The sequence below is a fragment of the Aphelocoma coerulescens genome (genome assembly GCF_041296385.1).
Source record: "Aphelocoma coerulescens isolate FSJ_1873_10779 chromosome Z unlocalized genomic scaffold, UR_Acoe_1.0 ChrZ_unloc_scaf_3, whole genome shotgun sequence".
NCBI classification, from domain to species: Eukaryota; Metazoa; Chordata; class Aves; order Passeriformes; family Corvidae; genus Aphelocoma; species Aphelocoma coerulescens.
In genome coordinates this window covers 119,162-129,447 of record NW_027184088.1, presented here as the reverse complement: position 1 = coordinate 129,447, position 10,286 = coordinate 119,162, and the positions used below count along the sequence as shown (strand labels likewise).

General features: G+C 47.3%; 1 long non-coding RNA gene across 1 annotated transcript; it reads left to right on the top strand.

The window, feature by feature from the left end:
- Positions 1-5,212: 5,212 nt before the first annotated feature.
- Positions 5,213-9,689, top strand: LOC138103990 (uncharacterized). The gene is made up of 2 exons (XR_011147909.1): positions 5,213-8,206; positions 8,820-9,689. It is a non-coding gene; the product is annotated as an uncharacterized lncRNA (long non-coding RNA).
- Positions 9,690-10,286: the final 597 nt, after the last annotated feature.

The following is a 10,286-nucleotide window of genomic DNA, read 5'->3' as shown; positions in this document are numbered from 1 at the left end:
CAATTGCTTAATGCCCTCTGTCTCCGCAGCAGCTATTCCAAAAGCCCACCTTGAGTCCCTCTGGGTCTCTGAAATACCCGCTCCGGAGGAAGTCTACGCCCAAAATGCACGGGGCCTCTGGGCCACTCACAATGAGATGTTTCTTCCACTCATTTCCGGTCAGGCTCACCTCAGCTTCCAACAGGGTCAAATCTTGTGATTCCCCTGTCACCCCAGCAATAGAAACAGATTCTGCCCCCACATGCTGCGATGGGATTATTGTACACTGTGCGCCAGTGTCAACCAAGGCCTCGTATTTCTGTGGTTCTGATGTGCCAGGCCAATGAATCCACACAGTCCAAAAGGCACGGTTTTCCCTGGCCTCTACCTGGCTAGAGGCAGGACTCCTCTAGTCCTGGTTATCATTCCCTCCCTGGGCATACGTTCTAGAGGTTCCATCAAGGGGATTGGAGATGTCACCTTCCCTTCCATTATGCCTGACAGCTTGGCTACGGGCAGCTGGAGCTACTTCCTTTCTGGTGGAACTTCCTCTCTGAGTCTTGCCCTCCTTCAATTCACGTACCCGTGTTGCCAGGACAGACGTGGGTTTTCCATCCCACCTCGTCATGTTTTCCCCATGAGGTCACACAGGAAGAAGCACAGCTCAGCTCTTGGGGTGTACCCTCTCTCCCTAGCTGAGGGACGTCTGCTCCTGGTAACAGGGCCTCTGGTCTGTACCGATGAGATTTGGAGAAGGTTCTCTTCAATCTCTCCTGAGTTTCTGGTGAGTCTCCTCAATCTTGTTTTCCATTTTCTCTAGGCGTTCTGACAGACTTGTTTCCACAGCTGAGATCCTTGCATGTGTTGGGCCATGCACAGTATCTGCATATTCCTGGAGCTTCCTCACCGTAGCAATCATGGTCTCATTGCCCTCATTCCACTTCATCATTGCTAAAGCAGAGGCATATTCTTGTGGCCCAAGTCGTATGAGTTTTAGCCACATCACTGGTGTACATTTTACCAGGTCGGACTCTTAATTGTTTGGTCATCTGAGAAAATGATCTTTACCACTGCCAGTTCTCTCAAGCATTGAATGCCTTGTTCTGTGATCTTCCACAGGGTTTGCTGCACCTGGAGATCTTCCCGGCACAGGTATCTTTCCTTCACACTTCTTAAGAGCCATGTCCAGAGACTGAGAGCTTTGGGCCCCCTTACTATCCTTTGGTCGATACCCGCATCACGTGACAGGGATCCCAAATGCCTCGCTTCAGTATCAGCCAGAATTGTGTTATCACCTGTGGCGTCCCAGATGCGGACCAACCAACTTAATATAGATTCATCAGACCGTCAGGTGTAATCCTTTCTTAGGCCGCAAAGGTTTTCTATGGACAAAGACTCAATAATGATTTCTGGTTCTGATTCCTCTGCTGGCTGTGAGGATCCTGGCTCCCCATCATCACCCACTGGGCAAATGGATTTAGTTTTGTGTTTCCTTTTCTGGACAGGAGCAATTGCTCTTGGCTTAGGCTCCCTGTCTGGTTTAGCTGCAGCCTGAGTGACTGGGGTGTTTGCTGATTCATCTTCCTGCCCCTCTGTCTGTACCTGTTGCCCTACAGTATCTGGCAGTGTGCAATAAGCATTAGCCAGGGCCCAGCAGATTGCAATGAGTTTCTTCTCACTAGACTTGGCATCGCACTTCTCTTTCAGATGTTTACCCACCTCAGCTGGGTTCTGAATTTGTTCAGGGGGAAAGCTCCCCCAGGCAACTGGGGCAGAGAATTCATAGGTTTGGCCTAGTCCTCCCATACCCCACACCACTCAGAATTTTCCACACCTGGGGCAGGTGTCCGGTCAGCCTTGCTAGAAATCTCAGCCCTGATTCTAGACAAGCTGCAGACTGTATAGAGGGAACCTACCAGATAAAACACCAGGAAGGTGGTATCTTTAGCATCCAGGGAAAACGGAACATTCTCAAAAGGTGATGTACCAGATTTGAAGGAGAAGAAGGAGATGAAGGGCTGGGAAACATCATCCCCTACTTTTCCCCTAACCGACTGGGTGTAATTACTAACAAACCCCCAAAGCAGACCCCCCAAAGAGACTAGGATGGAGAAACAGCAGAGCATATACATTTCAACAGCTCCCAGTACCTCTGTTAACCTTCTATAAAACCATTATTACCAAGCACATCAACAGAGCAATCCTGGTTCATATCCCTGCTCTGTAAAAGTTATATGCCAGGGACAAAAATACCCCTGTCTGTGGATAGACAAACATGCCTAGGGACCAGAGAGAGATTATTACATCAAACAGCATGGTGGCTACTGACCACTGTACTCCAATACAAAGTTCTTAAAACCAGGATGTAATTATTACTGGTTTTTTCACTTTCTCAAGCCTCATATTGGGTGCCAGATTTTGTCTCAGTTTGAGACACATGTAGGGGGAAACGCTCTGGAAGGAATGTCTCCTCCCCAGAAGTCAGGTTTCAGCACTCCCTCCCCCACCAATATGAAAGGAATTTCTTGGATAGAAGTGAAAAAACCTCTTTATTTAACAAGCAGAGTGCCGGCAAGGCACAGGAAACAAATGAGCAATGTTAGATAATAAACCTCCTCGATGCAGAGGAAGCTGGTGTATTCAGAGTGCTTTTCTGTAGCTGGCTGGGCCCCTCCCGAGGTCCGAGGCCGGGATGTGGCATCCCCGCAGCCTCCCTGCTGGTCCACAGGGTCTGATCATCTGGTTCTCGGATCACAGCTAAGCCGAACAGTTCCAGAAGAAGAAGTAGTTCTGGAGGATTTTGGTATGCCGCTGTAGGAAAATTTCTTGGCTCAGCTAAGAGGCTGGCTAAAAACAGGAAGGTGCTCCCTGGGCTCTGCAGCGGTGAGAACACGGGGGAGCGTGTGAGTCCTTGAATACAAACGGCGCTGAAGAATTTGCCCAGCTTCTCTCCCCCCTCTCCTGGACCCAGCTTAAAGCTGCGGGACCCATTTCTGGGCAATAAGCAGATGGTAGGGGAATACTGGTTGTGTACTGGTTTGGCCAAATTTAGAAATATATCCTCTGAGAGAAGGCACAACCACCCCTCCCCCACCAGGTTCGGGAAAAAATAAATTTTCCTCGAAAGAAAGTGAAAAAGATAAAACTATTTATTTAACAAACACACGGGAAAGGAAAATAATGTTGAATGGTAAAATCTTTCGCTGTGGAGGAAAAACCTGGGAAAGCGTTCGAGTCCTCCCTTTGGTCTCCTCGGAGCTGGGGCTTGGCCCAGGGCCAGGCCCTCTGTGCCCGGTGGAAAGTCCTCCCGATGTGTTCTGATGTTAAAGCAATCAAGCAGTCCAGTAGAAAAGGGAGAAAATCCGAAATTCCAGAGAAGGAAAAATTCAACTCTCAGTCTCTCTCCGGAGAACAAAGCAGCTGAACCACTGGCCAAAAAAAAACCTGTTCTGGGCACAGCAAGCCGGGTGCTTCCTCCCTCCCCTGCTGCAGTGGGGAAAACCAATTGCTATCCGTGTGTGACCTTGAACAAGCTGCAAACTGCTTTGCAAAAGTTTTGCTCCGTTTTTTCCTTCCCCCTCTCAGGCTCAGTTTAGAGGCATAGAAAGGCACAGGAATTAATTTCTGGGCATAGGCAGCGATATGGGATACACATGATAAGGTCACCCCAAGACACAGTATTATCATAAAATCACCCCAAGACAGTGGTATGAGGGTCTGGTGTCGGGGTCCCTCCCCCCTGCCCTGTAGCCCTGGGAGAGGGGCCCTGGGGGGGAGGCACAGGGTTTCTCTAGCCCCTGGTCAGCCTCTTTCCCCACTGGTTGTTTTGTGTTCCCCGCATGGGCAAGGACCCTCAAGTCCCGTGATTGCCTCAGTTCCTCGGCAGATCCTCAGCCATGCGGCTGGAGAAATAACCATCTCTGAAACATCTATCAAGAATCTGTCCATATATATTTCTTTCCCACAGGCCTCCTTGTTTGATACATCGTGTTACAGTATCCTCACTGTAGCAAATGGTGGGGAATTGCGAGCAGAACGATCCCCAATCCCTAAGCGACTGAAGTGTGAGTAAAGAAACTTTGGATTCCTCTTCTTCTTCTTGTTTTGCTATTCCATATCTAAACTATGGAGGAACTGTGGAAAGACTCTTGGCTTTCAGAGCCGCATATGGACATTTATCTTAAGCTTGAAAAGATTCTTGAACAACGATTTGTAAATTGTAGCTTGATTCAAGCTCAAAAGGGACTGAAACACTTCCTGGCATGGTTGTTTAAGAACTTTTTCTACGTTTCTTGGGACTTAATTCTTACCAAAGACTTTTGGAACACCATTTGGACACAGTTAATTTTTGAGTCAAAATATTTGCCGATCGAAGAATATTTTTGTGAGTATTATTTAATTACCGAGACTGTTGAGCAATGTCAGCTGTGTCCTGGCTCAGGGAAGCCTGGCTCAGGGACTGTGAGACCCAGGCCACGTGCACCGAGCCCTCTCCGAGCAGCAGCGAGACAATTCCAGCGCGCGGGCAGAGCCACGCGAGCCGCAGTGCCGGTGGTGGAGCAAGGCGCGGCGGGAGCGGCGGGACCTGGCAGTGCCCGCCCGACCCCGCACGGCGTGTGGTGGAGCGAGCCCGACCGAGAGGGGCGGCGTGCGGGCGGCGGCTGGCAGTGGTGGCGGTGGAGCAGAGACACACGCTGGAGCAGGGCGTGGGGGGGTCATCACTCAGGGGCCCGGCCGAGACGTGGGTGCAGCGCCTGGCAGCGGCAGCGCAGCTGCGAGCAGAGGAGGCGACGCACGGAGAACTGAGCAGCTCGGGCCAGCTCGGCCCGCGCGGCCCTGAATGCGACCCCGGGAAGAGCGCACAGGCACGAGCAGCCCCGACAATTCCAACACGGGAGCGACCAAAAGCGAAAGAGAAAGCAAAAATGCAGCGAGACAGAAAACAGCAGCCACTTGGAAAAAGGGAAGTATCACCGTAGCTAAGGTTTTAGGAATAGTGAAATGGTATCATGTTAAACAAAATTATGGTTTTATAACAACATGTGACAACCAGCAAGACATATTTGTGCATAGAATTGCTATTCAAAAGAATAACCCTGAAAAATGCATCCCAAGCTTGGGAGACGGAGAGGTGGTGGAATTCAAAATTATACAAGGTAGAAAAGGGTTACAAGCATCAGAGGTCACTGGGCCTGATGGTGTTCCTGTAAAAGGCAGTATACATGCTAAAAATCGTAGTCATGTTAGACAATATCTCCATTATAAGCCCCCCCTACAGTCTCCCTTTCCTAATCCCACCTTTCCCTTTTACCCTATGTCCTATTACCCCCAGTGTATTCCCAATCCATTTTTCCACCCATGGTTTCCCTCACAAAACCATGCTTTTGCCAATTGTTTCCCCAAAAATCCCTTTGCAATGCTGAGTGGGAGATGAAAAAGGGGAAGGAAGAAATTAAACCCTCTCCTGCCTCAGTTTCCCCACAAAGCATGCCTGGAGAGTCCTGTATCCCTTCTGTCAGCCTTAAGACGTTCCAGAGAATCTGTTTGGACATTTAAAGACTCAGGAGGGTGCCTCATTTAATTTAAAACTGTTCTCGTTATGTTTATCCAGTTGTTTTCAATGTTAAGTTTTAAATCTCTTTTGTTAAACGGATGAAATGTTGGGGTCCCTCCCCCTGCCATGCAGCCCTGGGAGAGGGGCCCTGGGGGGGAGGCACAAGGTTTCCCTGCCCCTGGGCAGCCTCGTTCCCCACTGGTTGTTCTGTGTTCCCCTGCTTGGGAAAGGACCCTCGGGTCCCGTGATTGCCTCAGTTCCTCGGCAGATCCTCAGCCATGTGTCTGGAGAAATAACCATCTCTGAAACATCTATCAAGAATCTGTCCGTATATATTTCTTTCCCACAGGCCTCCTTGTTTGATACATCGTGTTACAGTATCCCCACTGTAGCAGTCTGGTACCTTGGAGTGCCTGGGTTTAATAGTTTCACCTACTATTCTCAGGTCCTGCACCGTAACTGTCAGGATAGGAGTGTTATAGGGGACATACACAGTTCCAAAAGACCCACCTTTAGCTCAGCAACTGGCTGCAACTCCTTCCTTCCTGCCTTCCTGCCTCCCTGCCTTCCTGCCTCCCTGCCTTCCTGCCTTTCTGCCTTCCTGCCTTTCTGCCTTCCTGCCTTTCTGCCTTCCTGCCTTCCTGCCTTTCTGCCTTCCTGCCTTCCTGCCTTTCTGCCTTCCTGCCTTTCTGCCTCCCTCCCTGCCTCCTTTCCTCCCTTCCTCCCTGCCTCCCTTCCTCTCGTCCCTTGAAAGAGGGTATTGCTGTTTGGACACCAGCTGTCCAGGTCACCTCAGAGCAATGTGGAGAGGCTCCATATCCAGTTTTCCATACTTCCCTGGGACTGCCCACACCTCTGGGTTCACTCCAGCATTCACAACAGTGTTAGCCTCCCCATTACTCCCCACAACACCAACTCGCATTCCCAACTCCAGCTGTCAAATCCCCTCCCAGCAAACCACAATCACAACTAGGAGTAATCAGAAACTCGTGCTTTTCAAACCCATCTCACACATTCAGCAAACTCTCCTGGGTGTCCCCGTATACACACACACACATTCACCATTCATCTTTCCCACTTACGAAAAGAACATTTGACCAATTCTTCCCCCTGTGGCATAGACAGAGAAGTTCCCGTGCCTACTCGGAAACGCGCTTCTCAGCTGAGCCCCGGTACGATAGCAGATTCCTTCCCAACTGCTCTTTGGGTCGGGTCTCCCCTGCCGAGGAGGGAATGCCTCTGCCACATCCTTGTGGCTGTCAGGAAAATCCATCCACAAACACCAGAGGTTTATGTCCAAAAAGGAGACAGAGGAGTCCTGTAATTTTATTCAAATAAAGGGAGAGGGCATGGGGCATTCCCCTGGTGTCTCTCAGATTGTTAGAGGACTCAGCCTCCTATTTATCCTAATTTCCCAGCCACATTTCCCTGTCTCTTTCCCTATTGGCTGAGGTACTTGAGAGGTACAGGCTTCCTGAATCGCCTAATACAGACGCCCTTCTAATGTATACCCCCCTTTTCTTTTCCTTGTGTCAATCAGTGGAATTCCTATGGAATTTACCGTTCTTCCCATTGCTTCTTTCATCTCTCAGTACCTGGTCTTATCTAGCAGACCCACAGTTTGTTTGTAAAGGCAAATTTCTCTCATCCCTTTCAATCCCTCCTCTTAATTTTCAATAATTGTCTTTACAAACTTCAGCTATTGTTGACTTAAATTTCTGTTCTTGGGTCTTTTTTGGTTTTGCAGTTATTTGCAGTGACATCATTTTCTGTCCTTTCTTAGCCATTTCTGGATCTGTAGGCATGGCTGCTACCTGCATCCGCTTGATCACATGCTGAATAAGTTGCACTAAGCAAGGGATCATGAATGGTAAAAAGATCAGGGTTGCTACAGCACGTGAGAGGAAAAAAAGCATTTGTTTAACCCACAGTCCACCAGGTAACCACAAAACATGTCCCATTCCCATCCTTTGCACATTTGGACCGGTACACAAGTTAACTTTCTTACTCCCTTTGTTATTTGCTTCACTACTTTTCCATTGTCATCTATTTGCAAACAGCAGTTTGAGTCATTTAATTTTCTGTACACTCCTCCTTTTTTCTGCTAATAGATAATCTAATACCACCCAATGTTGAAATATCGCATTTTTCATCTGAGTGGATTGGTCAGCAGGAAGGTCAAGAGCGGTAGTTGTTGGCTGGTTATTATTTCAAAGACATCTTGTAACCTAATTATCAGATTTAAATAATAAATAGGTCCTCTGGCACCTGATATGAATTCATTAGGGTTCCAAGTGGATTCATTAGGGGTCCATAGTATTGTATGTTTCACTCAGGTGGCCATTCATCTTTTCCCCATTTTTGGGTACTCCCTCCAGCCAGGGATGCATCAACTGATTGTTTTTCTCTAATTAGATCATCACATACTTTGATTCCTGACTGATTTTCCTGAACTTGTGGTAGCAAAAGAACAACGGTCTGATATACCCTACACAACATATCCCTGACCAGTTTGCAGGTAACCTGCGATGCCATTCATGGCCAGTCTTCACACCTTCCTGGCCTTCCTCAGACCCAACAATTGCTAAGGCTAAAGGTTTTTGCTACTTCTTCTCCTAGGACTAAGAAAACTATTTTCCCACCTCTGGCCCAAACCTAACTGACAATACAAAGGTAAGATTATTAAGAGAAACATTCTAATGGTGTAATCTAGTATCTTAAGCTAATTCTCACGTTGTCTTCTGCACCACCTGGGGTGAGTGAGGGCACAGAGACAGCTTAACATAAAGAAAGCAGTGATGGTGAGGATTAGCCTGCCAATGACTGGAGATCCGAGAAGACGCCCATACAGACTATTCTAGCAGAGAGTCTGTGGGTAGGCACACGGGGCTTCCCCGATGTCAACGCACTGGCTACTGCTCCGGTCCACTCCTGTGGAGTGTCAGTTGTGGCCTTCCGTCCTTCTCCTCCAGCTGAGATGTCCAAATCTCGGGGGTCTCCGAGACCTTGACCCGAGCGCAATGGGTCCACCCGTGTTCAGCTGTCTTGGCAGCTTTTTCTGTGGTCAGTAACACTTGGAAAGGTCCACATTACTTAGCCACCAGTGGTAATTCTTTCTACCCCTTAACCAGGACCCAATCTCCTGGTTGGATGTTACGAACAACAAAGTCCAAAGGCAGGGTCTGTGCTAGCTGAGCTTCCTGTCAATGAGATTTCACAAGAGACAGTATCCTGGCCACATATTGTTCTAAATACATCACTTATTCCCACCCCCCCTTCATTTCAGGGGGGAGTCTGTGTAAACTTGGCTTCTGCGGGCTGTGGTCTCCCCTACCCCAAACTTAGCCATGGAAGAGTCTCTGCTGCTTTTGGCTCTCTTGTGGAGGCATTCCTCTCCTTCAGCCTCAGGAGGTTGTGTGAAAGGAACAAGCAGCATTGGGGAGGATGCGAACGAGGAACAAGCAGTGTAGCATAATCCTGAGAAAAAGGAAGAAAAGGGTAAGAAAATGCAAGCTGAAGGACAGTTGTGACATACACGACGGACGATGTGACACACATACAAGAACCAGTCATAAAGCATAAAGTAGCGCATGAAAATAGGCCTTAACCAGTAATAAATATGCATGATTGCGTGTAGGGAAAGCAAAAACTGTGTATTAAGGACAGTAGTTCATCAATAAAATGGCTTCTGCCTGATTCACATTGACTCGTGTAGAGTCCATCGTTTCTCTCTGGCGTCCACAGGGGTGATGAAGAAAGATTATAGGAGAAAAGATAGAAACAGCAGAAGCAATGACATAAGTAATCATACAGAGTTCAGTAGTTCAAAATATGAATTCAGTTGTAATTATTAACCCCAATTCTTATTAGTCAGTGCCCCCACCCCGTGAATCCCAGGAATCGGTGTTTTTAAATGCGTAGTGGGTGTGAGGGATATCACAATATTGTATCTCTTAGATGGTGGTTCAATATGTTTTGAAATTAGTTACAGAATTGTACAGCGGGTCTTCATTTTTAAATTCCACAGAAGTGTATCCTCGACAGGTCCATGTATTAACATGTCTCCATCAGCTGAGTTTCAAGAGGATTTCTAGCTCTTGTAGGATAATTTATTAACTTTGCATCCTGGAATAAATGTGAATGGATTTGTCGAGGACGTGTGTTTTCTGCTTAACTGCATTCACATATAGTTAGAAGAATTTCATTGGTAATATTCCTACTCTGCTGGACAATTCTATGCATTATGAAGGATTAGTTTTTATGATCCAAAATTAACACACAAACCATTTTCCCACAAAATGTTCTCATGCAAACATATCCTTCCATCAGGACTATGCTTTTCAGGAGACAGGTTATAGCACTCTTGTAATTTAATCTTGACACAAAATAGAAACTGTGGCTTTATTATTGGTGGGATTAGAAATGAAATTCATTCCCTTTTCAATTTAGTTGTATCATCTCAAGTAGCTTTTTTCTTTTGAAATTCAGTGAGCAAATTGCTCTCATCACATTCTGCACCTGCAAGGGAGAAGCATGTGCATTGCAGAATGTGCTGTAGTCACTACACTGATTGGCATAAATAGGAGAAGTGAGGCAAAGTTAAAATACTCTTTTAGGACATAGGGCAGAAAATTCAACAGCCCATTAGTTTGAGACCTGGTAGAAGGCTTTTTTGTATTTTATTCATGTCCTATTTGCAGTCCATGGCTACCCCTCCAGATTTAGGAAGGGGGATTCAGTCCTTTTGCATGTA